This window comes from Mesoplodon densirostris, chromosome 7, assembly GCF_025265405.1.
Source record: "Mesoplodon densirostris isolate mMesDen1 chromosome 7, mMesDen1 primary haplotype, whole genome shotgun sequence".
Classification (NCBI taxonomy): Eukaryota; Metazoa; Chordata; class Mammalia; order Artiodactyla; family Ziphiidae; genus Mesoplodon; species Mesoplodon densirostris.
The window spans coordinates 27,306,180-27,330,740 of record NC_082667.1 but is presented as its reverse complement, the minus strand read 5'-3'; the positions used below and the strand labels follow the sequence as shown (position 1 = coordinate 27,330,740).

At 43.1% G+C, this 24,561-nt stretch overlaps 1 long non-coding RNA gene across 2 annotated transcripts in view; it reads right to left on the bottom strand.

Annotated features, from left to right (window-relative positions):
* Positions 1-14,924, bottom strand: part of LOC132494441 (uncharacterized) — a 195,969-nt gene extending 181,045 nt beyond the window's left edge. For both annotated transcript variants that reach the window (XR_009533064.1, XR_009533063.1), the window contains exon 1: positions 14,593-14,924. This is a non-coding gene — a long non-coding RNA (uncharacterized LOC132494441). The remainder of the gene's footprint in view (positions 1-14,592) is intronic.
* Between the last annotated feature and the right edge of the window lie 9,637 nt (positions 14,925-24,561).

Below are 24,561 nucleotides of genomic sequence, written 5' to 3'. Positions count from 1 at the left end.
GCAAGTTACTTAATGTCTCTCAACCTTAGTTTCCTCATGTAGAACACCTCTAGAACTGGTGTGAAAGGTAAAGATACGATTATATGTTTGCATACGTGCCTAGTACAATGGGCACTTGCTATGTAATAGTTATTACCATTATAAAAGCAGGTACTTGGGCAACTTGTTAATTGTCTCGGTAGAGGAAAGATACTTCAGAGAAAATAGACTCGTGTGTAAGGCTACACTAGGGTTCTGTGGATTTCAATAAGTAATTCAGGCAGGCTCTTCTTTCTAGCCACTATCCCCCATACCCCACCCCCAAGACGCACACACACACACTCACATGCACACGCAGAAAACTCTAAGAGCTTTCCATCAGACTGGAATAAAACTTGAAATCCATCCAGTGCTGGGTCTGATGCTACCTGGATGAACCTGGGCAAATCAGTGAAACTATCGAAAATCTACTTCAGTAAAGAAGTTGTAAAGATCCAGTTAGAAAATACATGAAATACATGTAGAAAATGACTTAAAAAATCAAAAGTATAATTATAATGAACCCTCCTCCACTGTACACATAAAAGCAGCCCCCCATGAAAGGACGTCATATAGGGTGTTTTGTTAAGTGACCCAGCCTGGTGAGGGAACTGAAATAAACTTTTTAAAAAAACTAATATGTGTCACCATAGTTTAAATGAAATCTACATTTAATGACTAACGACCAAATCATGTCAGAGCTCAAAATTACACACCAGTTTCCTCTTTGCTGCTTCCAACAGGCTTTAGCACCAAACCTGGTCTAACCGTGACTGTTTTAGGTGTTGTCATTGTTAATTGCTTTTGTTTTAAGCCTAGTTCTCCAGGGGGCTCGGCTAAGAGGGAGTAAGCCGCGGCAGCTCCGTGTGTGATGCTCGCCCGTCACAGGCTCGGTTCTGGAGGCTGAGCGCACGCCCCAGGGAGAGGACAGCAGCAGGCTGGGTCACCCCATGGCAGGGAAGGTGGAGGAGTATATGACCCAGGTTGCTAGAACTGGATAAACAAACCATCAGCACTCAGATCCGATGGCTAAATCAGAGCAAAGAGGGTCTTCAGAAAGAGCCCAGGGTGATGCTAGGTTTATTTAAAATTTCCTCCCAGAGCTATTCTTATAATAACCCAGGCAGTGGTTTCTGTAAAAGTCAGATTAGATCGTCCTGCCCTGCCTTTTAGAAGTTTCCACAGCAGATGGAGGGACACAGCTTTAGAGGAAACCCCAACTCACATCCGTCCGCATTCATTATTGGCCCTGTTCTCAAAACGCTATACGTTATCTTGAGCCTGTTTGTTTTTATCTGTCAGAGTGGTTTATTGTTAGGGAAATGTGGTGTCAGCTGTCTCTTCCCCACCATCAAAGCCGCTTCATTAAAGTTAATAGTGTTTGACTTGCAGAGATCTCTTACCGAGGTAACCCAAGAAAGCTCCTGCTGGCTGTTATTTTTCCGGCAGTAAAGGCACCAAATGGATGCAATAACTGCATTAATCTTTGAGGAAGAAGACGAAGAAAACCATACAGCACGACTCTATCTAATAGCTGCTTAATAAATGCACCTTGAATTCACGAGGCTAACTCTACCCTTCAGTTTGGGACAGGGTGTCAAACTATATGACCTGTGTCTTGACTTTGCCACTCAAGGCTCTGGGGCCTGTAGCTTGTCACTTCCCCAGTCTGAGCTTCGGTTTCTCTATCTCAGAAATGAGGGGGATGGATTTGAAGGAAGGCTTTTTTCTTCTAACCGGAGAATTCTTTGGACAAAAGTAATCTGACAATGAAAACTGATGTATAAAGCAGATACAAACAAAAGCTTTCTAGCTACAGGTGAGGAGAGAGACCAGAAGACCTACCTTCTCGGCATCTTTACCCTCCTCCATACCCACCCCCTACCTAAATCCATCCTCCCCCCTCCCCCAGGGGGTCCTGAGCAACCTCTGTGGGCTGCCACCACCCCTCAGGACTTCCTGGAACATCATTTGAAACCTACTGGCCTAGGAAGAATTATCTTTAAGGTCTTTTCTGCTCAGACTCTGGATTCTGTGATGAAGTAACTGAAGGCAAACCACATGAGGACAGTTTCTAGTTAGGGTAATAACTTTATGGAAGTCTCTGCTCAGTGCCAGACAAACATGAAAGTTTGGGTTTTGCTTTGTTTTCTGTCTTTTAATCACTGCTGTCAAATCTCCCTTCCCATTTGGAGTAGTGGATCTCAAGCAAGTTCCATTACCTCTGGGTTCCTGTCACTGAGTGCTAGTTAGTTCCGTTGGAAATCTCAAACTAACTCGATTGAAATCTCATCACCTCCCTCTCCTGCAGGGCAGGCTGGGGCTGGACGTGTGATTCTTCAGAATGCTCCCTCACCGAGTGGGCTGCCCTCACAGGTGGGAAAACCAGCCAGAGAGTCAAACGCTACAACAGTGCACGCCTGACCAAGATAAACTCAGGCATCCTCGCCCCCTCAGCATCCTGCCATCCCGCTCCAGCCCTCTCCTCTTCTCCAGACGGCCAGGGGACAGATCTGCAAGCCCAAGCAGTAGGGAAACCTAAAGCCAATTTTCCCTTCTTGCAAGCAAGAAGGAATTTCCACCCTTTAACCTGTTGAAGGAATTACTCCTTAGCCTCTGCTTCTCCCTCGCTGAAAGAGGAGAAAATCATCAACACTGCTCTTCCAAAAGGCTGTGGCCAAAAAGACTCTCTCCCTCTCTCCCTTCCTCCATAACCTCCATAAAAGGCCTTCAGGATGGGAGAGGAGACTGGGTCAATGAGTGGAGGTAGAGGACCAAGTAGGCTGCCCCAAAGTAGGGGGTGAAGGGGAGGCAGGGGATGGCGAAGGGAAAGGGAGGGGCCACAACTGTCACTGGCTTTCTTTAAAATGTTGCATTTTCTACCAGGGCTCTAGTTGCCAAATCCAGTACTGCAGGAAAAAAAAAAACCCACCAAACACCCTATACACATGTAATACTAGGATGTCTACCAGACTATGTTTGTGTTTATACATGTGGCTCAGACTTGGATGGGTACCAGCACGTGCACCTGTGTAAAACTCTAAAGAATTCCAAATCACACATTTCGTTTTATTTTTTTGACCCGAGTCTCTGACAGAGAAAAATAAAACTAGAGCGAAAGGAACCATTCATTCATGCTTCCATGCATTCAGCACTGTCAATGGAATCTTTCCTTAACACCAGGCACTTGAGCGAGGCAATGACAAATAAAGTATGTTCTCTGTCTGGCCGTGGTTATTCAAAGCCACAGAAATAACTCCATTTGTATAACACTTTAGCATTACTTTTCAAGAAGGTTTTTATACACAATAGCTCATTAGAGTCCTCACAACCATGAAATGGTTACGGCAGATATAACCATTATTTTACAACCAAAAAAACCAGACACATGGGAAGGTTAAATGACTTGTCTAGTCCCACAGATAGTTAAGTGCATGGCAGGGATTAAAATTTAAGTCATCTGACTTCTGGTCCCAGGCTCTTTCTGTTTGATCAAACTGTAACCAAATGTATCCTGTGATTTCCTTACAGCTGCCATTACAATGACTGTAGACTCTGGACTTTCAAGGATCTTTTCAATTTCAAATGTTCTGTTCCCTTGTCTTCCAATCTTCCAGATTTTGCTTGTCAGACCACTTGAACTAGTTCTGAAAATATAGTCATTTGTACCAGCTTTAGGTTTGAAAAATATAGCTTTTGTAGTTCAAATGGACTGAAGTTAGATTTAGCCTTTATAATATTAAGACAAGGCAAGAGCCGCAGTTTTTCAATCAAACCACCCTTTGGTGTAGAAAATTATTTTGCTACACACATTATTTAAACTGTTCTGAAACCTACTCTGACGTTCTTTTTATTAATCTTTTTCCTGTTTCAAATCCTTCCATCAGGCATTTCTGTCAGGCTTCTGAAGGGTCCCATATGCATACTTCCAGTGCAGAAATTGTGTTCTTTTTTGGTTCATTGGAATCCTTCAGAATGTCTGGCACTGAAATATACTGGCTTTAATTAAAAGGCTATGATTTCTGTGAATTCCCATTAAGCTAGTGAAAAAAATCTGCATTTGAAAAATACAGTTAACATATTAAGATACAGTTGTACTGAAAAAATGGTTCATCTTTTAAAAACTACTTAAGCAGATGAAACTAAGCTGCTTGTAATAAAAATATGCTCATTTTTAGTAAAATCCTTCACTTCTAAATAGAGGGGTTAGCTTAGTATATATGTGGCCAATTAGCCATAAAAACTCAACTAGACATGAACCGTGCAATCCACTAGTTCGCCCGCTGACGTTAAAACACAGATCCTATTAACAGGAATGTAATTTAAATGGTTAAAAAGTGATAAGAGGGCTTCCCTGGTGGTGCAGTGGTTGAGAGTCCGCCTGCCGATGCAGGGGACACAGGTTCGTGCCCCGGTCCGGGAAGATCCCACATGCCGCGGAGCAGCTGGGCCCGTGAACCATGGCCACTGAGCCTGCGCGTCTGGAGCCTGTGCTCCACAACGGGAGAGGCCACAACGGTGAGAGGCCCGCATACCACAAAAAAAAAAAAAAAGTGATAAAGTACATAACTATAATCTGATAGGGTTTCGAATATGATACTGCTGTATACCAATGACAGATCAGTTTTTTTTTTTTTGCGGTATGCGGGCCTCTCACTGTTGTGGCCTCCCCCGTTGCGGAGCACAGGCTCCGGACGCGCAGGCTCCGGACGCGCAGGCTCCGGACGCGCAGGCTCAGCGGCCATGGCTCACGGGCCCAGCCGCTCCGCGGCATATGGGATCCTCCCAGTCCGGGGCACGAACCCGTATCCCCTGCATCGGCAGGCGGACTCTCAACCACTTGCGCCACCAGGGAGGCCCGACAGATCAGTTTTGAATTATGACTCCAGCAAAGTTTGAAATAGCTCAAGCATGATAATTAGGGATCCACAAATTCAAGAACTGCATTATATTATGTTATATATTATATTCAGTCACACCTCTTTGCCCATGAACAGAAGCATATTCTCTAACATTCAGATAAAAAGGCCACGTGAATCTTTCAAAATTCTAGGTCCTGGATGCCCTAGAAACCCCTGACTTAGTTTCCCTATTCAACTTACTTACCTTTAAAATGTGATATAACTCAAGATAGTTGCTCAAGAAACAATATGTAAGAGGGCCCATGAAGTGCAGAAATGTTCACTGGTTCCTGGGGAAATGCACAAAGAGTGGTCAAAATAATCACTTCTCTCCACATCAGGGACCCTCATACTCCATAGGGACATGCCTACACGGGCACAGGAGAGCCAGTGATAAGGAAGACCTGGGAGGAAGATGTCTGACCCACTTATTATTAGCTTCATAAGAGATAAATGTGAGCTGATGTGTCTTACTCTTTATTATAAAATAACACCCTTTACATTTATGGGATAGGCTTGAGCCCATCAAGAAGAGCCTGATGGCTTGCCAATGAATTGGTGACCTCGCTCTGAGAATCACTGCTCTAGTGATTCTCTGCTTATAATATTAAAGGTAGGATTTCTTTTATAAGCGTTCATAAATGTAAGTAAAGTGAATTATTTTGGAAGACACACTAAATTCCAATCATCTCAATTAATTGTCTCATCTTTTTAAGTGGCCACAAAATAGTGTGCTGCAGCCCCCTTGATTGTGCAATTCCAGGAAGCTCCCATCCTTAGAATCAGCTCCTCGGGTCTAATCCAAATCCCATTTGCTTAGGATCAGCACATTCCCTCTGGTTCTATATTCATTGGAAAAAGAGACATCTTGTGACATCATTCTCCAAATACTATGCCACCATCACAAATTTAGAGAATGGCTAGGAATCATGTGCCCTACCAGAGGACCTGGGCCCTGCCAAAATGACCAGATCATGTGGTCAGCTAATGTGGTCTAGCTGGTGTCCTTAAGAGAACCAGTCTCTTGGAGGAGAGGGAGGAAATCAGCATGTGAACACTGGCAAATCATTCTATTTAGTTCGTGTAGAATAAACCCACTGGGTATGAAGACCTCCATTCAAAGTTCACGAAATGTTACTGTAGTGTTTTACATTAACAATAAAAACATAAAACTCAAGAAAGAGATCCTGTCATTGCTGGCTTTCTAACCAAGCTCAGATCCATTCCCTCCTCTCCATTTTCTGCTGCACCACTTGAGGGGCATTATATCTTGCCTGGACCATTGCAGTAGCCTCTTAACTGGCCCCTCTGCCCTGAGCCTCTCATTTTTCACACTGCTGAAAAGTTAATCTTCCCAAATCCAGCTCTGATAAAATTACTCCCCTGATCAAAAAATTTGAATCATTGCTTCCCATTGCCTGTCAACAGAATTAAGATCACATCCCTTAGGCTGGGATTCAAGGCACTTGCCTCTTTCTAATGTCGTTTCCCACATCACTCCAAGCAATCTGCAAGGCCCACCACTCCTCTCTGTACAAACTCCCAGCGTCTGCTCTTGCAGTTCCCCCACCTGGAGTACTGTCCCCTGCCCTCATTCCATCTCCTCTTCACCCCTCTAAGACAAGATTCTACCCATGTTTAAAGGCCCAGAGGAGGGAAATTCTATCTTTTCTATAAAAAAGTGCAAAGAGCAGTTCCTGGTTCATAAGCACTCAATACTCCTTATCTGTTACCATGGTTGTTGTTGCCATGAAGTCTTTAATCTTCAAAGATGAACTAACCCCTTCCTCGTATGGGTAGCTCTCTTCAGATATGCCTAATTACATGTTATTCCCTTTCATAGTTATTTAACTATATAGTTCATCTCCTCTTACAGACTGTAAGCTCCTTAAAAAGATCTTATTTCATTCACTTTTGTAGCCTCCATGTCAGACTACGAGGCCTTACACACAAATTTGAAGAAAAATGTTAAATATTGCCCTACGCCACAAGGGGGCATGGTTGAGCTACTCTAATAGTGGAATCATCCTACAGTCCGTAATAAGGCCTTTAGAATTGAAAGGCTTTTCTCCCTTGAAAGCATATTTGTAAATCTGTTTAAAGTAAATATATACACATCATGTGTGATTACAACTCTACTCATGTTAACATGGAAAGATAGCCGCAATATAGTGAATTTTAAAAAGGAATAAGCAAAATAGAATTTATATGGTCCAATTTTTATAAATATCTATTCTTAAACATACACAGGAAAAATCAAAGTCTGGAAGAATATCCACCAAAATGTTAGCAGCTGTTATCTCTAGTGGGGGAGAGGGAAAAAGAGGGTGGTAACATGGAGGTTTTTATTTTCTATTTTGTACCTTTCTGGATTTTTTAAATAATCAATACATAATAATTTTATAATAGAAAAATAAAGCTACTTAATTCAGAAAAATCTCAAAGCAGAATGTTTATTTCTCTTGTCATCTCATCTCCAGTCCCATATTTCATGTATTTAAAAGTAAATACACAACTTTGAGAATTTTCTGATAGACTGAAGCAAAGATTTTCAAAATCTCCGGTGGTGTCCCAGTAATTTTTTATGGCACCCCTGGGATGAAAGAAATACCTACCAGTTCCACTTGTTAAGTAGTTAAGTCCAAACAACTTACTATTTATGTCCTAGTAATTTAGTAGCCATTTAAAAGAATAATACAGATAAACTGGAAAAAAATTTTAATTTCATTCTTAAATGATCACAGTTACTTATTCATGTACTGTGTACACCTATGGGGCACTGTACAACTTCTTGAACTTTGGAATCAGATGGGACGCTGCTCCCCTCATTTCCTACTCCACACTGATTCCATCCCCATACTCGATTTTATCACAGCAGCCACCAAAAACCCAACTCCGCAAAGATGTGACATCATTAAAGGAATGTAGCATGATCTAATGGTCAAACTACGAACACTTCGAGCTAGTGGTTCTTGAGCATCCACAGATGTTGAGTATAGCTCTGTTTTCCTTAAAAATTTAAACTATCTCACAGCACCCTGTGAGTTTACTGCAGCACCTCCAGGCACCGCAGGGCACAATTTGGGAATCGGTAGATTCACATGATAAAGCTGGTTGTTCTCTGTGAGGCTGGCAAAGGGGGAAGAAACCTCATTAAATTTCCTTGAAATTATTCCAACCTAATAGCTCAGTCAAAATTATTTTGTTTTCTCCAAACAAAAGCCTTCAGGGAAGGAGAAAAGGATGGTGTGGGAAGCTGAGCTGACCGCTGGACTCATAGCTTCCACGTCCCCCCATTCCACCAAAGTCCTCTTCTAATCCGTTCTCTCCAACTCAAAACTAAGTACCAACAGCAGCCTCCAAAGCAGCATGTCCCCGGGAAACTCCCAAATTCTTCTCCATGGTGTCTGAGCCTGGATCTCCAAACATCCTACTGACTTTTCCACCTTTCTACCCAATTGTTTTGAGGCCATGCAAAGAGGTAGGAAAGCACAGCAGGCCCTACCACTGAACTGCTACCAGTGAGCTAGCCCTGGTCCCTTTCCAAATCAAGAGGGATTTTCTCCTGCCAGGAATCACGAGTTAGCTCCTGGGACCAAGCCCTCCAATCAAGTCCAGAACTGCTATCCAAATCCACTTGAAATAGGGATTAAGAAGCATTTTTTTCCCTCTAAAGTTTAATGAATCCAATTTCACATCTTGATTTAATGAGATGATTTGTGATTTTCTATTATCAACTCAAATATAATTAAAACAAACCCCAAAGTCATCACCAACTTGTGCGGAAGGAAGCTCCATGCAGGGACCACTTAAAAAACTTAATCAAGATCACAGGTAGGTGGAAACAACCCAAATGTCCACAGATATCAACACATGTGGCATATACATACAATGGAGTACTATTCAGTCTAAAAAGGGAGGAAATTCTGACTCATGCTACAACATGGATTGCTAAGTGAAATAAGCTAAACACAAAAGGACAAATACTGTATGATTCCACTTATATGATGTCCCTTGAGATCAAATTCATAGAAAATAGAATGGTGGTTGCCAGGGGCTGGAGGTTGGGAATGGGAAATGAGTGGGTATGGAGTTTCACTTGGGAAGATGAAAAAGTTCTGGAGATGTATAATGGTGATGGTTTGTACAACAATGTGAATGTACTTAATGCCACTGAATTATACATTTTAAAATAGTTAAATTTGTGTTTAAAGTCGTTTTTTAAAAATCATGGAGATGACTTTGTGGTAAGGGGAGCCTTTGATTTAACTGGAATCATGTCCCTAAATGTCACTTGGAGAGCTTTCAGCAAACCTAGAGATGAGTCCATTTGGATGATTTCGTGTTAAATACATACATGAGGTTTCAAAACCCAAGGACCCTGTTCTAAAGGAAATGATGTCTAAACAAGAACAGTAGCAGCACACCAATAATAGAAACAGGGCTTCCATGTCTTCTAGCCCCTCAGAAGGAAGAGTAAAGTATTCCTAAGAAAATTCAAAATCTCCCCCGAATTTCCCAACCCTTCAGGAAAGAGTGTGAAATTCTCACTCATCTTCCACTCAAAGTTGATACTGCACTTTCCCTTTGCTATAAATCCAAGACATGATGAAGTGGTACCTAGAACAGCAGCCTGAAGAGAGGGGCAACTACTACCTGACCTGGGTCCCAGAACCCAGCGTCCTGGGTGTGAGGTGTCCTATGAGGTGTGTCCTGGCTGTACTGTGGTACTGATGTTGTTAAAGGTCCAAAGTACTCGGCTTGCTCTTTCCTCGCAGGCCTGGTCTGCTGATACATTTCCAAACAGCGTTCTGAAAATGTCTGGGGAGGAGGAAAGGGGCTTTCTGTGGTCAGCTGGGGAAATGGTGTATGACGCTTTCTCCAAAGGCTCAGAGAAGTCCTGCAGGATAGAGATTTCAACTCCAGCTTTCTCACATCCTCATGCACTAATTATTTAAAAATATCCCTAGCTCCTCCTCTTGACTTCTCTGTTTTGTCAATGGCATCCATCTCAAATCTTTAGAGTCTTTTTTTAATTTCTCCTTTTGTCAACACATTCCATCAGTCATCAAACTATAAATTCAGCTCCAGCCATACCTCTTCCGTCAAAACTTTCTTCTTCTATGTCCCCTGCCATCGTGCTACTTGAAGTCCTTATGATTGTCCCTCTTGACTATCCCTAAAACCTCCTCACTGGTCTCCACATCTTGTTTTCTTCCCTCTTAACAACCACCATCAGAAGAATGTTTCTAGGCTGAAGTGCTGAGCATGTCACAACTACGCTTAGGAACCTTCAGTGGCTCCCCACTGCCAACTGGATAAGGAAAGGCAGACCCCTCAGTCTGGCAAGTGAGGTTCTTCGTGGTTCTCACTCCAACCTGCCCTCCTGGCCTCATCTCCCACCTAAAGTTCTAGTCAACTGAACTATTTACAGGTCTCAAGATTTCCTAACCCCACACCCCACACCCCGCATTTGCTCTCCTCAATGCACCTTCTCATTTTCCCCTTGTCTTTATCCAACTTTGAAGTCCAGCTCAAATACTGGAATTGCTGTGAAATCATTGATCTTTTCTTTGCATTCTCCCAAACACTTCAATTGTTGGAATCTCAAAATTCATAATACAATCAGTTTTGATTAGCATCATGTCTCAAAACAATCCATAGTATATTAACATGTTACACATTGAAGGACTACAAACAACTTTGAATATCAAACTATCCTATTCATCTCTGTATTCTCCTTAAGTGCCTAACACGATGCTTTATACAAAAAAACATTTAATAAATGTCTGTTGAATGACATTTAGCTGTTTCATACTATCAAATTTTTAAACCTCAATTACATTCTTTTTTTTAAGATTTTTTTGATGTGGACCATTTTTAAAGTCTTTATTGAATTTGTTACAATATTGCCTCTGTTTTATGTTTTGGTTTTTTGGCTGCGAGGCATGGGGGATCTTAGCTCCATGACCAGGGATCGAACCCACACCCCCTGCATTGGAAGGCCAAATCTTAACCACTGGACCACCAGGGAAGTCCCCTCAATTATATTCTTAAACCAGCAATAGTCAATTTTCTTTTTCTTGCATCCTGGACCTTTCTTCTGTTGAAACCTTAGATGGAATCCCAATACATATTTTATAGAGAGATTTCATATGTGTTTTAGATAAAAAGTAAATAAAACACATATAAGTGGCATCCCATTTTATATGCATTTATTTTAAATTAAAATATATAGCATTTTAGCATTTCTCATTATTAAGTGAACTACTGAGAATAGTAGGCAGTTTTGATGAATATAAAGTTTCAAGTAGAGGGTTAGAAGTGGCAATTTGCAATCAACCATTTCTGGATCAAGTTTATTTCTATATTTTGTCTTGGTTTCACAGAGTTGAGAATATACTGATTCACACAGATAAGCCATAATGTGCAATTTTATGTCAGTGGACCATTGGTAGGGTAATGAATTTCATTATTTCTAAAGCGTAGATACAACCTGCTATCTCAGCAACACATAAGAAAGCCATACAGAATTTCGTTATTTCTAAAGCATAGATACAACCTGCTATATCAGCAACACATAAGAAAGCCATACAGAACAGTCAAGAACACAGACTGATTTAAATCCGGGATCTCTTATTTACCTGTGCATAACTTAAGCAAGTTATTTAGCCTAAGTTCCCACATCTGTAAACTGGAAATAATAATAATTCCTCCCTTATAAGCTTGTGCAAGAAGAAGACAGGTCACATAAATAGGAGACATCAGAGTGTGCAGTCTTAATGTTTTATCATATATGGAGCAGTTACTAAAACATTTATAAGATGTAAAGTAAAAAGAATAGCAATATCACAAAACCCACCCAGTTTAAGAAAGAGAAAATGACGGTTACTTTTGAAATCCCCAGCGTGCCCCTTTCTGACTCCATTCCCGTTTCTCCCCCATGAGGTAACTGCTACCTTTCCCATATTGTATTTTTTAAAAATGTGTTAGCACCTACTCTATTAGTATGTGTCAGGCTCTGAGTATACTACTTTCTAGTATTTACTCCATCTAACCCTCATAAGCACCCTATGAAGTGGATAACATTCTTAGCATCTTACAGTGAGGGGTGTGGGCCATGGGGATGCTGAGGGACAGTTTGCTGGCGGAGCCACCAGAATCTGAACCCAGGCAGTGGACCTCGAGAGCCCCTGTCCACCGACACAGCCAGGCCTGAAACACAGTTCGATACTTGAATGAACATTTATTAAACACACACCATGTGCCAAACACCATGCTGGGCACTGCGGAGCTTAAGGAAAAGCTTCTTCCTTGCTGGCAACTGTCAATTTCCAGAACCTCGGGGTTCCTCCCCCTGCTGCGGTCTCTAACTCCGCCCCCAGGACGTGCAGGGCAGACTGTAAGGCCCCGGGAGCCCAGAGTGGCCTTGAGGAAAGGCAAGCGGACCCAGACACTCTACCTCGGTGTTGCCCAGGGTGGTTCTCAACCACAGTCAATCCCCGAGGAACCACGGGAAATTCCAAACTTTTCTGCTCCCACTCCCAGCATCTTTGTCATCCAGGCTTCCTCCGAGAAGTGAACCACGTAGGAATCCAGAGCCTTTGCCAGCAAGAGGCCAGTCGCGGCTCCGTGAATGACCCAGCCCACAAGGAAAGACCTCGACTTTAGTGCATGTCTCTCCCCTAATTATTCCCTGTGCTGGGAGTCCAACAATAACAGCGCATCTTTCATAAGCAGCTCCCACCATGAACTTTGGAACCTTATGCATGCAGCCAAGCACTAGGAAGTGCTAAAGGGTCAGGGGGTTTGTGTGGCCAGCAGTCCCAGCCTCTGGGGGAGAATCCCACTCGCTCTCTAGTCCAAGATCTGGACCCAAAAAAACTGCCTGAGCTGCCTCCAGGGCCTATTTCCTGGGGTTGGTGGGTCACCATGTGTGGGTCCTTAGAAGGGCCAGTGGGTCACACAGCAGCTGCGCCCAAGCTACCCAGGGGGAAAAGGGGGGGTGGGCGTGGGGCAGGAGACGTTTCCTTGAGGGTCACAATCACTTAGCAAATGCTCCCAAGGCTACACTCTAAACTGCAAACTTTTTTTTTTTTTTTTAATATTTACTAAATACGAGTCCTGGTAGAACCCGGGAGTTGGCCAGTGTATGGTTCTAGGACATTAACAGCAAATAAAACAGCCAGGTCCCTAAATGACTGCAGTGGAGCTAGACAATAATCAAATTAATAATTTCAGATCATGGTAAGTGCCTTGAAGAAATAAAATATCTTTGGTGCATGACGGTGGGCAGGGAAATGGATATTGGAGCAGAGATCTGAGTAAGGCCGAGCAAGCGAAGCAGAGACAGGAGATAATCATTCCAAGCAGAGGGGACATCAGTACAACCATGAGTTCTCTGGTTTAACGCTGATTAGGGGTTTAAGAAATGTTTGCTGAAAAATTAATGTTCTCAAAATTCTAGTACAAGGTAGAGTTGAGTTCTTAAGAGTGCAAAGATCAAAGTGCTATATTGGAAAATTTGTTCTTGGCTTTAACTGAAGAGCAAAGAAAATGTGTGTGAATATATATGTCTCACAAGGGTCTTTTTAAAAAGCCTTTCATGTCCTTTATCTTTTAAACTTTTATAACATAGGTTGAAAGCATGATACAATCTGTAACTTCCAGCTCACGTACTGAGAGATCTTTTGCTCAGAACTAAAGAAGACTTCCGTTCTATTAGGAGGTAATTCACCTCCCTTGTTCCAGAATTTGAAATAAGAATGCCGTGTACCTCTAAATGCAACTATGTAAACATCTGTGTGCACATGGACTAGGCGGTGGGGAATATGGGACAGGGGCAAGGTTGTTTTCAATATTCCTTTTTTGTTACCAAAACTGGGTAGAAAAGAATACATTGTGCACAACTGTGCAAGCTCCTTGTCCTCTGATGTTAATAGATGTGTTTTTAACTGCTGTTTATATCCCATTTCTAACATCACTACCATCCACATCCTCTCCAAGCCAAAGAAAGTTGAAAAGTGCACGAGGCCTTTACAGCCTTGTACAGTGAGTGCGCCTGCTCAAGTACAATCCGTGTGCGCCCTTCTTTCTCTCTCCAGACAGAATTTCTTGGGGATTCTTCAGGTCCCCGGCCGTATTTCTCCCTAGGCTCTTATTAAAACCAGGTGCGCGGGAGGCGGGCCTTTTTGGACAGAAAAGCCTTCTCTAGGCCCAAAGCTCCCCCTTCCGGTCTGTTTCCTAGAGGGGATTCATGAGTTGAGCAAAGAGAAAGCAGGCAGCTGGTCCTGGCTGGCAAGCGGGGGTGAACTTGTCGAGACGGGCACGCGGCCTGGCTGGGCAAGGGCATTGTGTACAAGGGCAGAAAGTGAGGTTGGGCTGGGGGTAAACAGCCGGTGCCCAGGGACATTTCCGCCCAGTCCCACGCAGGAGCGTTGTCCGCGCGCAATGAAAGGCCCCCAGGTCCACCGCGCTCTGTAAGGCGGGGAGGAGCGGAGGGAAGGTGCACAGCCGCCGCGTATCTGAATTTGAAACCCGGGCGGGCTCGGGTCAGACGGCGGCCTGCGCCCGCGGCGCGCGGAGGAGCCGCCGGAGACCCCGACTCCCTCCCGGGGCTCGCCCGCGGCCCCGCGCCGGCTTCCAGAACGTCCACGGGATTCGCAGTGCTTACCCTCGCTGTTTTCCAGGGACCGGGGCGGCCCGGCGGGGACCGGTCGTGAGTGATGCGGTGGCCCGGGCCGCGGAGCGCTCAGAGCGACCTCCCAGAACGCCGCAGCCCGGCGCCCGAGAGCCTGAGCTTCCGGGGACGCGGGGCTGCCCGACGCGAGGTCCACGTGGGCTTCTCTGCCCGTGACCGTTGACCCGAGAGCCTAGGAGCCGAGCAAGGCTTCAGCCGGTGGCCGGAAGGGGCAACAGTTGGGGATGGGGAAGACAGTTGGGCCGCAAAGGCGGCGCCCCCTTTTCGAGCTCGCAGTAAAATTCGTGCGAGCGCTTGAGAGCTTCACCCCGCAGCCTGAACGCCAAATCCGGCCCAGCGTCTGTGAGGGCGTTGGCTACTTATTAGGGTCAAAGACTGGAGTGCTGGCGCTTTGATCACCCTCTAGAGTAGGAGACAGGCCTCAGATGAAAGAGGAGCATGTTAGGGCATAAAAAGTTAAGGTGCAGAGAGGAACAAAAAGACCCCCAAAAATGTGCTTCCGAATTTTGAGTAGCCATTTCCTATTCCTTGGACCAAACATCAAGCCGACCTGTTTTCTCATTTTCTCTAATTGCTATTTAAAATTTTGAAGTCCTTTGCCAGGGCCTGTATAGCCTTTCAGCCTGACAGCCTTGTTTTCTGAGGGGGTTGTATGAATTTTAAGTGAGCCCAGGAAAGACACAGCCAGCCAGACAAGAAGGTTAGAAAGCCCTTCCATCGCAAACGTTTGCCTCACACAACTGGGCTCCGTAAAAACCACACCAAAGTGGGTCACTCCAGCACATCTTCTGGGCTTGGTGCCCTGTTTGATGGGAAAAAGTGTTCTCAGCCTTAACCCCAAGATCCTGTAACAACTAACAAGGAAACTCCAGAGAAGTTTCCAGATTCAAGCAACCCTAGTGATTTCTGGCAAAATACTGCTGATGCCAGTTTCTCAAATTTTGGTCCACGAACCACCTACAGCAGATTACTGGGGGAATCCTTGTTGTAGGTTCAGGATTTAGGGCCTACACTATAGATGACGAGTTAGATTACCTGCGATGAGCCCAGAAATCTGCATTTTTAACAAGCTTGCCTTGTGAAATGTCTGCTTACTATAATTTGAGAATTACTAGACTTGGCCCTTTGTTTGACATTGCTGAAATGGTGCTTGTTTTTTTATCTGGAGCCCTCTCTCAAAATTCTTAACAGTATTAAACATTCTTTTTTTCTGTTTTTTTTCCCAAGTGTAGACTATGAAGTTTGACTTCCAAACAAACTGTGCCTTATTTCATGAACTTTTTTAAACGAAGTTATGCCAAAAGCATTACTTCCCGCTGTATAGAGCTCTGAGCACATCCTGAGGATAAGTAGGTGGGCTATACTTTGTGCCGTCTGCTAAGGCACAGAGGGCTGTTTGGGCTGTTTGTCTTTTTTTTTTAATTTATTTTTAGCTGCGTTGGGTCCTCGTTGTTGCACACTGTCTTTGTTCTAGTTGCGGCGAGTGGGGGCTACTCATCGTTGCGGTGCGCGGGCTTCTCATTGCGGTGGCTTCTCTTGTTGTGGAGCACGGGCTCTAGGCACGCAGGCTTCAGTAGTTGTGGCTCATGGGCTCAGTAGTTGTGGCTCGTGGGCTCAGTAGTTGTGGCACTTGGGCTCAGTAGTTATGGCTCGCGGGCTCTAGAGCACAGGCTCAGTAGTTGTGGCGCACGGGCTTAGTTGCTCCACGGCATGTGGGATCTTCCTGGACCAGGGCTTGAACCCGTGTCCCCTGCACTGGCAGGCAGATTCTTAACCACTGTGCCACCAGGGAAGCCCCTGTTTGTCATTCTGAGCCACACATATTCCTGCCATGCTACAGGAGGCTGAATGTTTTATGCCCCCTACCCGCTCCCCCGGCACTGCTTGCCAGATTCATTTGTTGAGACCTAATCCCCAGTGTGGTGGTATTTGGAGGTAGGACCTTTGGGAGATGATAGGTCATGAAAACAGAGGCCAGTGGGATTGGTGTCTTTGTAAAAGAGGCCCCAGAAAGCTTTTGCACCCATCCCGCTATGTGAGGACACAGCTAGTAGATGGTGCCTATGAGCCAGGAAGTGGGCTCTCACAAGACACCGAATCTGCCTGTGCCTTAATCTCGGACTTCCCAGCCCCCAGAACTGTGAGAAATAAATGTCTGTTGTTTATAAGCCACCCAGTCTATGGAGTTCTATTATAGCAGCCCAAAGGGACTAAGACACCTGCCAGTTTTTCTTCTACTGCTTCACTCAGGCCTCAAACTGCACAGCTTTTCTTGGGTAAAATAGAAGCAGAGTCTATGATCAAGATGGTTTCCAAACTGAACTGCACAACAAAAGCATCTATGGAGCTTTTTAAACTACTGACCCACACAGAATCTCAGCAATCCCAAACATATTTGTTTGCAGAACCTATTTCACAAAGCATCTCATGGGACTAATGAGCTGTCAAAAGTATTGACAGTGCTGACAGAAGTAGCACTGCATTGAATTTGAGGAAATAATTAAAGGCATAAACAGAATATTTGCAACAAAAGTGTTCAACACACAGTTGCTTATAGTATAAAGAATTTGGAAATAACCCAAATTTATCCAGCAGTAGAAAGTGGGTTAAATAAATGATGGTACATTTATATGAAGGAATACAAGGCAACTATTAACATAGTTTACAGAATATTTATCGACTTGGAAAGATGTTCTTGATGAGTAAAGTGAAAAGTGCAACATGAACAATTGCTCTCTTCTTGTTTAAAAAAAAAAAAAAAAAAAGTCTAGTGGTAACTGACAGAAGACCCAAGAAAGCAGACTCCTAAGCTGATGATAATGAGCACTGAAAAGAATCCTAATTTGCACTGCAGAACTGGAAAACCGCAGAACACAGAGCTATAGTTGGAAGGCTACTGAAGAAGCAATTCAATGTCCTCTCCAAGTCATTACAACTGGGTGACTGTCCTCCACCCCAGCAAAACACTGGAGGCTTATTTCCCAGAGAGGCTACGTGCATTAAAAACAAGAGGATTAAATGAAAATTTAAATACTGCCCAAGCCCTCTTCTCCAGCAGGCTGGAAGCCTGACATACGTCTTCCAGAGAGGAGATTGCAGAATTCTTCTCTGGTGAATCTGGCCTGCCAAAGAGAAAAGAGAAAAGATACTGACATGACAGGCTCTTGATCAGATCCAAGCCCATAGCTGACAAACCCCATCCACACACACACAACTTCCAATTCGCTTTTTTTTTTTTTTTTTTTTTTTTTGCCCCACTTGGCAGATACCAAGAATTACTTGTTGTTAGAAGAAAGATTCTAATGTTAAAGAGATGGTAAGAGCAGACAGCAAAAACCAAGGCTATTAATGGAAAAGAAAACCCGTTTTTTTTTGTTCATGAAAATTCTCAGAGAGATAAAAGAGTATATATGCACCCATGAAACAAGAACAAGCTGTTTAAAAAAAAAAAAGGAAATGAGAACAAGGCAGAGCTCTTGGACATTAACTATACGGAAAAAAATGACTAGGGATAAACGATATAGGTGAAAATAAAGGACAGGCCAGATCAACTAAATGATAGGAGTTCCAGAAAGAGAGGACAGAAAAAAATAGAGGGGAGGCTGTCATTAAATAAATAAGTTAATTAATCAATAGGATTTCCCCAAATTGAAGGACAGGAGTCTCTTGATTGAAAGGACCTCTTGAGTGTCCAGAATGGGTGAAAATAAACCTACATGAAGGAACATCCTTATAAAATTTCAGAATATTTGTACAAATAGATTTTAGCCACTTCTAAAGATAAAGAAATGAGTGACCTAGAAAGCATCAAGAATCAAAACAGCTTCAGACTTCTCAACAGCAGCACTAGAAGTTGCAAGGCAATAGTAGCTAATAGTTCAGGTAGAATCTAGCTATATTATACTGTATTAAGTGCTTTACACTTCATCCTCACAACAACCCTATGAAATAGGTGCTATTATTACCTTCATTTTACAGGTGAGAAATCTGAGGTACAAAGGAGCTGACAAACTTGTCCAAATGATAGAGGTAATAAATGCTAGGATTTGAATCAGGCAGACTGGCTCCAGAGCCCATGATCCTAATTGGTATATCATACTGAAGCAGTGCCTTCAAAATTAAAAGGGAAAAGTTTATGCAACTCAGAATTATATATCTGGCCAAGTTATCATTAAGTGATAAAGTAGATAACTTTTGGATATGCATATTCTCAAAAATTATACCTCTCATAACTCTTAAGGACAATTATTGTACAATTTCACTTATATAAGGTGCCTAGAATAGTCTAATACGTAGAAACAAAAAGTAGAACATTGGTTACCAGGGGCTGTGGGGAGGTAGGAATGAGGAGTTGTTGTTTAATGTGTACAGAGTTTCAGTCTGGGATGATGACGTGGAGATGGATAGTGGTATGGTTGCACAATAATGTAAGTATAGTTAATGCCACTTAAAAATGGTTGAAATGGTAAATTTTATGTTATGTTTACCAAAAGGAGGAAAAAGCTCCTATAGGAAAAAGTACGCCACCCAAATGAGGGAGTGAAGCAAGAAAGAGGAAAGTTAGGATTCAGGAAGCAAGAAATCCGACTCAAGAGTAAGGCAAAAGGAATCCCCCGGATAATGAAGAAGGGAGATCCTGGGATAGCGGCTGTGCATTAGGCTCAGAAAACAACCACTTCAGAAGGTGCAGGGAGTGAAGTTTCCAAAAAGATGAGATTGATAGAAGACATGATATTTTTCTGAACTTACTGAGAAGATATACAGCTAACTGGGAGAGAATTTGAAGCTAAATTAATAATTACATAAAAACTTAAGCAGGGACTTCCCTGGAGGGGCAGTGGTTAAGAATCCACCTGCCAATATAGGGGACACGGGTTTGAGCCCTGGTCCGGGAAGATCCCACATGCCACGGAGCAACTAAGCCTGTGCACCACAACTGCTGAGCCAGTGCACCACAACTACTGAAGCCCGTGAGCCTAGAGCCTGTGCTCCACAACAAAAGAAGCCACTGAAATGAGAAGCCCGCTCACCACAACGAGGAATAGCCCCCCTTGTCACAACGAGAGAAAGCTCGCACACAGCAACGAAGACCCAACGCAGCCAAAAAAAAATAATTAATTAATTTTTTTAATTTTAAACTTTTTTTAATTAAAAATGTTAAAAAAAAAAAAAAAGGGCTTCCCTGGTGGCGCAGTGGTTGGGAGTCTGCCTGCCGATGCAGGGCACACGGGTTCGTGCCCCGGTCCGGGAAGATCCCATGTGCCGCAGAGCGGCTGGGCCCGTGAACCATGGCCGCTGAGCCTGCGCGTCCGGAGCCTGCGTGTCCAGAGGCTGTGCTCCACGACAGGAGAGGCCACAACAGTGAGAGGCCCGCATACCAAAAAAAAAAAAAAAAAAGTTAAAAAAATGGTTTAATTAAAAATTTTTTTAAATCTTTAATTAAAATTTTTTTAATTTAAAAAAATTTTTTAATTTTAAAACAACTTAAGCAAACAAACAAAAAATAAGATAATTATTAATCCCAGGAAAACTTAGTGTTGTGATACAAAGGAAAAGTAATCTTCATACTTTTTGGTACTACATGACTCAGTAGTGAATTGCATGTTATCTAGTCGTGATAATGTGAACACTAAATATCTATCTAACCAAAGGTTTATGCTAGATCTGCATCAAGAAGATGAGGGTGTGAGTGTTGCGTACCAGGGTGGGCAGGTGAGGATGGACACTGAATTCTTATATGCCTTAATGGAAATCAACAGATAATGCCTAAAAAAGAAAACTCAAGAAGTGACTTAGATATATGTGTTAAATACCATAATAAACAACCATAAGATTTAAAAGCAGTTGCCTCCAAAATAAAGCAGAAAATTGAGGAGATGGAGTGGTTTGGAAACTGCTGTTTTTTTGTGGTAAATCTTGGAGAACTGTTTGACTCTTTAAACCATGTGAATATATAAGTTTGGTAAAAATCGAAACTAATTTTCAAAAAAGAAGAACGACACAACTCTAAATCTTCTCCAGAAAGTCCAGAAAAGCCTGTTTCTACCTCTTTGTTTTCTCAAATCAAGCTTACTTTTTTCCAAGCAGTAGTTTTCTGCACAATTCTTCTGTGATTTTCTGCCATTGTACACACATTTTCATAAAATAGGCTTTTGTGAGCTAGGCTGGGAATTTAACCATTGCTTATATTACTTCTCTGGAGACATGTATTTCAAGTTCTAACCAAACAACTTCCAAAAATCCTTTCAGAACTTCTCCTGTTTATTAATTGGGGACTGTATTATCCATTCCCATAAGACTTTACATACAATACAGCTAAAAAGACATTTGAAAAATCACAGAATATTATGATTGCATTTGACACTGTGCCAGCTGGTACAATCAGTGAGTGATGTGGCTACTGGAAAGAAGAAGGGTAGGAGGAGAGTCATCAGGGGAGACTGTGTCAAAGAGCCTCAGTTCAAGCTGAACGTGCAAAGATGGATTGTAGATTGTTTAAATGGTGGCATCAATCAGGACTTTCTATGAAAGTGACAGACACTTAACCCAAACTAGCTAAGCCAGAAATGGAATTTTTTGGCTCACCTAACTAGGACATCCCAAGGGGTCTGGCATCTGGCAAAGATTGATCCTGGGTCCAAAAGAGTTGCTAAGCTCTCTTCATCTCCATTATTCTCCTCTACAGCTCCAGTCTTACTTTCCAGCTTTGCAGCATGGGGTGCTGATGAGGTGGATGGGTAACTCTATTGGCTGTACATCAAAATCCCAGGGGAAGACCCTGATTGGTCCTCCATGGTTTCAGGTGAATGGATACTATGATTGGCCAGGCCTGAGTCAGCTGCCAGAAAGGGAAGATGAGGAATAACCTGCTGGGCTGCCAAAAATAATACCTATTACATCCCAGTATAATTGTACATACCAAATATGCTCTGGTGGAGATTTATTAGAGCCTGGGCCAATTGGCAGCGTAAGTAAAAATGCCTCATAAATGCTAAAGCACCATGAAATGTTGGTTGTGAGTCAGTACTAAATGTAAGTCTACATTGGCCCTACCCAGCCAAACTGCAATTACGCCTGGATCCTCAGCTCTCTGAATGTTTTAAGTTTTTCTTTCCTCCTAGCAGATTCATTTGTCACAGTTTCCCCGGGTATTGGCCTCTTTCTTCTAACAGAATCTGCTTCCAACTGCAGTGAAAAATTTGTTCATGTCATTTTTCAAAGGAAGTTAGGAGGAAAAAAAATGTCCACAGTTGGAATAGTTCGAAACTGAAAACATAATGGATGTATGTGCGTGTAATCAGATTGTTCTCAGCATCTTTCACTCTACCGTTTCTCTAATCTATTGAGTCACTTTCTTGGCCTCGTTGAGCCAGTCCTCAAATAAGCCAAAAATATTTTGCTGATACTAGCTGCAATTTACTGAGTGATAGGATATTTGTAATGTACTTTGAGACTGAGCTTATAGCCCTGAAGATTAGGCAATTAATTAGTAGAGAAATGTTTTCCCCATCTCGAAAAAGCAAACTTCAGATTAATTAACAGGCTATACTGGAATTTCCAATTTTTATAGGCCTACTTTAGATGTCTGATTTTTAACTAGGTGTGAGGTGTTCCTTGACTGCTGACAATGTAAAGTAGACTGATGCCTAAATGGGTTTCCAATGAACCTCTCATTGATGTCAACACTTGAATACCTAATGCTACACTGAACTTTGCATTTGAAGATAGTATGGATGAATGCTAACTACTTGTGAGTCTGAGTTTTGCTGAAAAGACCTTAAACCAGATTTTACAGATTCTCTGTAATGGATACTAGTAAAATCTTAGGGCAGGCCTTCACTTCATTTGCACAAAAATACCAAAACAAGACATTACTAGATGATTACCCAAGGCCATTCTCCATCCATTTTTTCCTTGCCAGTCTCTTCCCATGACAGAGACTGAATATGGCAGGTATTCACTTTCCCAGCCTCCTGTGCAGCTAGCGATGGCCATATGATCCAGGTCAGGCCAGTTGGAATGAAGAGAGAGATGGCTGGGATATTTGGGGGAGAGATTTTTCTTACCTCAGTGAAAGACAAGAGGCATGGGTAGAGAGCCTTTTTATTTGCATCCTTCCTGCTTCTTCCTGTTTGGGTCACATTTGAGAAGGTAATGCCAGGAGCTCTAGCAGCCACTTGTGACCATTGCTGAAACACTGAGCATGAAACTGAGAAAAAGCCCAAGTCACTGGGAATATCACTGAGCCACTACACCCACTGGAATGGCCTGCTTCCGCATTTCATTCAAAGTGAGATTAATCATCTCCTACGTTTCAGCCATTGGGCATTCTATCACTTTCAGCCAAAAGCATACTTTATCTTTAAATGATTCAAGGATACGAATCATTTACCCAGTGCTCATTCTGTTGATATGCTCTCCCCTTCTTGACTGTACCCAGATTTTATTTGGGTATCCAACCTCTCTCTATATCCCATGTAGCCAGTGGAAGCAGATTCTTCCCTTGTTTATGGGGTGATCCTTGGTTGGCTTAAGTCAGTCAATAAATTCCACTCCCCTGGAACTGAATGGAGGATTCCATTCCAGGGTTAGCTACAACTTAAGTTGTCCAACCAGAGTGAATCTTTGGATTCTTGCTTGGAATGCTGGAAAAGAAGTGCTCTCTTACCTTCTCAACTACTCACATATGAAGCCAAGAATGCTGTTTTGCCACCATGAAGTAAATTAGCCTTTGGAAGAAGTACATGCCTCAGAACAGAAAGACAGAAAGAAACTAAGCCTATGCTAACGTTACCGAGGTGTTGGATCACTGTAGTTTTGGACTTGCCATTACATGAGGGCAAAAATCTCCTTTATTGGGCTTCCCTGGTGGCGCAGTGGTTGAGAGTCCGCCTGCCGATGCAGAGGACACGGGTTCGTGCCCCGGTCCGGGAAGATCCCACATGCCGTGGAGTGGCTGGGCCCATGAGCCATGGCCGCTGGGCCTGCGCGTCCGGAGCCTGTGCTCCACAACGGGAGAGGCCACAACAGTGAGAGGCCCGCGTACCGCAAAAAAAAAAAAAAAAATCTCCTTTATTAAAGTCAGTTTGAGTTGGATTCTCTGTTCTTTGCAACTTCAGAATGCATTCTGATTTGATATACTTCCTATCTAGACGGTTAGGCGACAGGCAAAGAGGAAAACCAAATGGCAATCTTCTAAGAGGCAAAAGCAAAAACACCTCTCCACAAATGAACCATATTGGGTAGGTGCGTGGTCATCCATCATCCTTTTCTTCTCTCATCAAAGATAGAGAAAAAAACGATGTATTGAACCGCCACATGTAATGTGCTCTGCCGCTTAGCTCTGTTGGGCTTTGAGCAAGTTACTTAAACTGCTTGTGCCTTGGTTTCTATATATGTAAAACGGAGACCATGCTAGTATCTGCCTTGTAGGGAGGCTCTGAGATTAAATGAGATAATACATGTAACGTGCCTCTCATGGGGTCTGTTCATAGTAAACACTCAGTAGATGCTAATTATTGTGATTATCAGGATCCTCAGTCAACTGGGGATTGTGCTAGAGAGGACCAGTGTCTCCTGCCAAATCTTCCAAATGATCTCTGTACAAGACACTCTCCTGTTGCTGAAGAGCTCACACCTCTTTTTTTGGTCAAAAGAGAACAAAATAATATTCCTGCAGATTTCCAGCTGCACAACTCCTTAGCTCATGCACAGACTCTCTTACTCAAACCTCGGTCCTGCCTTTCAGAAGGGCCTGGAGCACTGATTCTCACCCTCCATGAAAGGAGGTGAAGAACACCCCCATCCTCTTGCCCCAGGAATCCAGAACTAGCCCTGTTCATGGCAGCACACCAGCACACCAGCCCAGCATGAGGCGAAAGCCCACCCTGGGGGGGGATGTTTGTACTTGGCAATTGCCCACCTCACCCTGCAGTCCCCTGG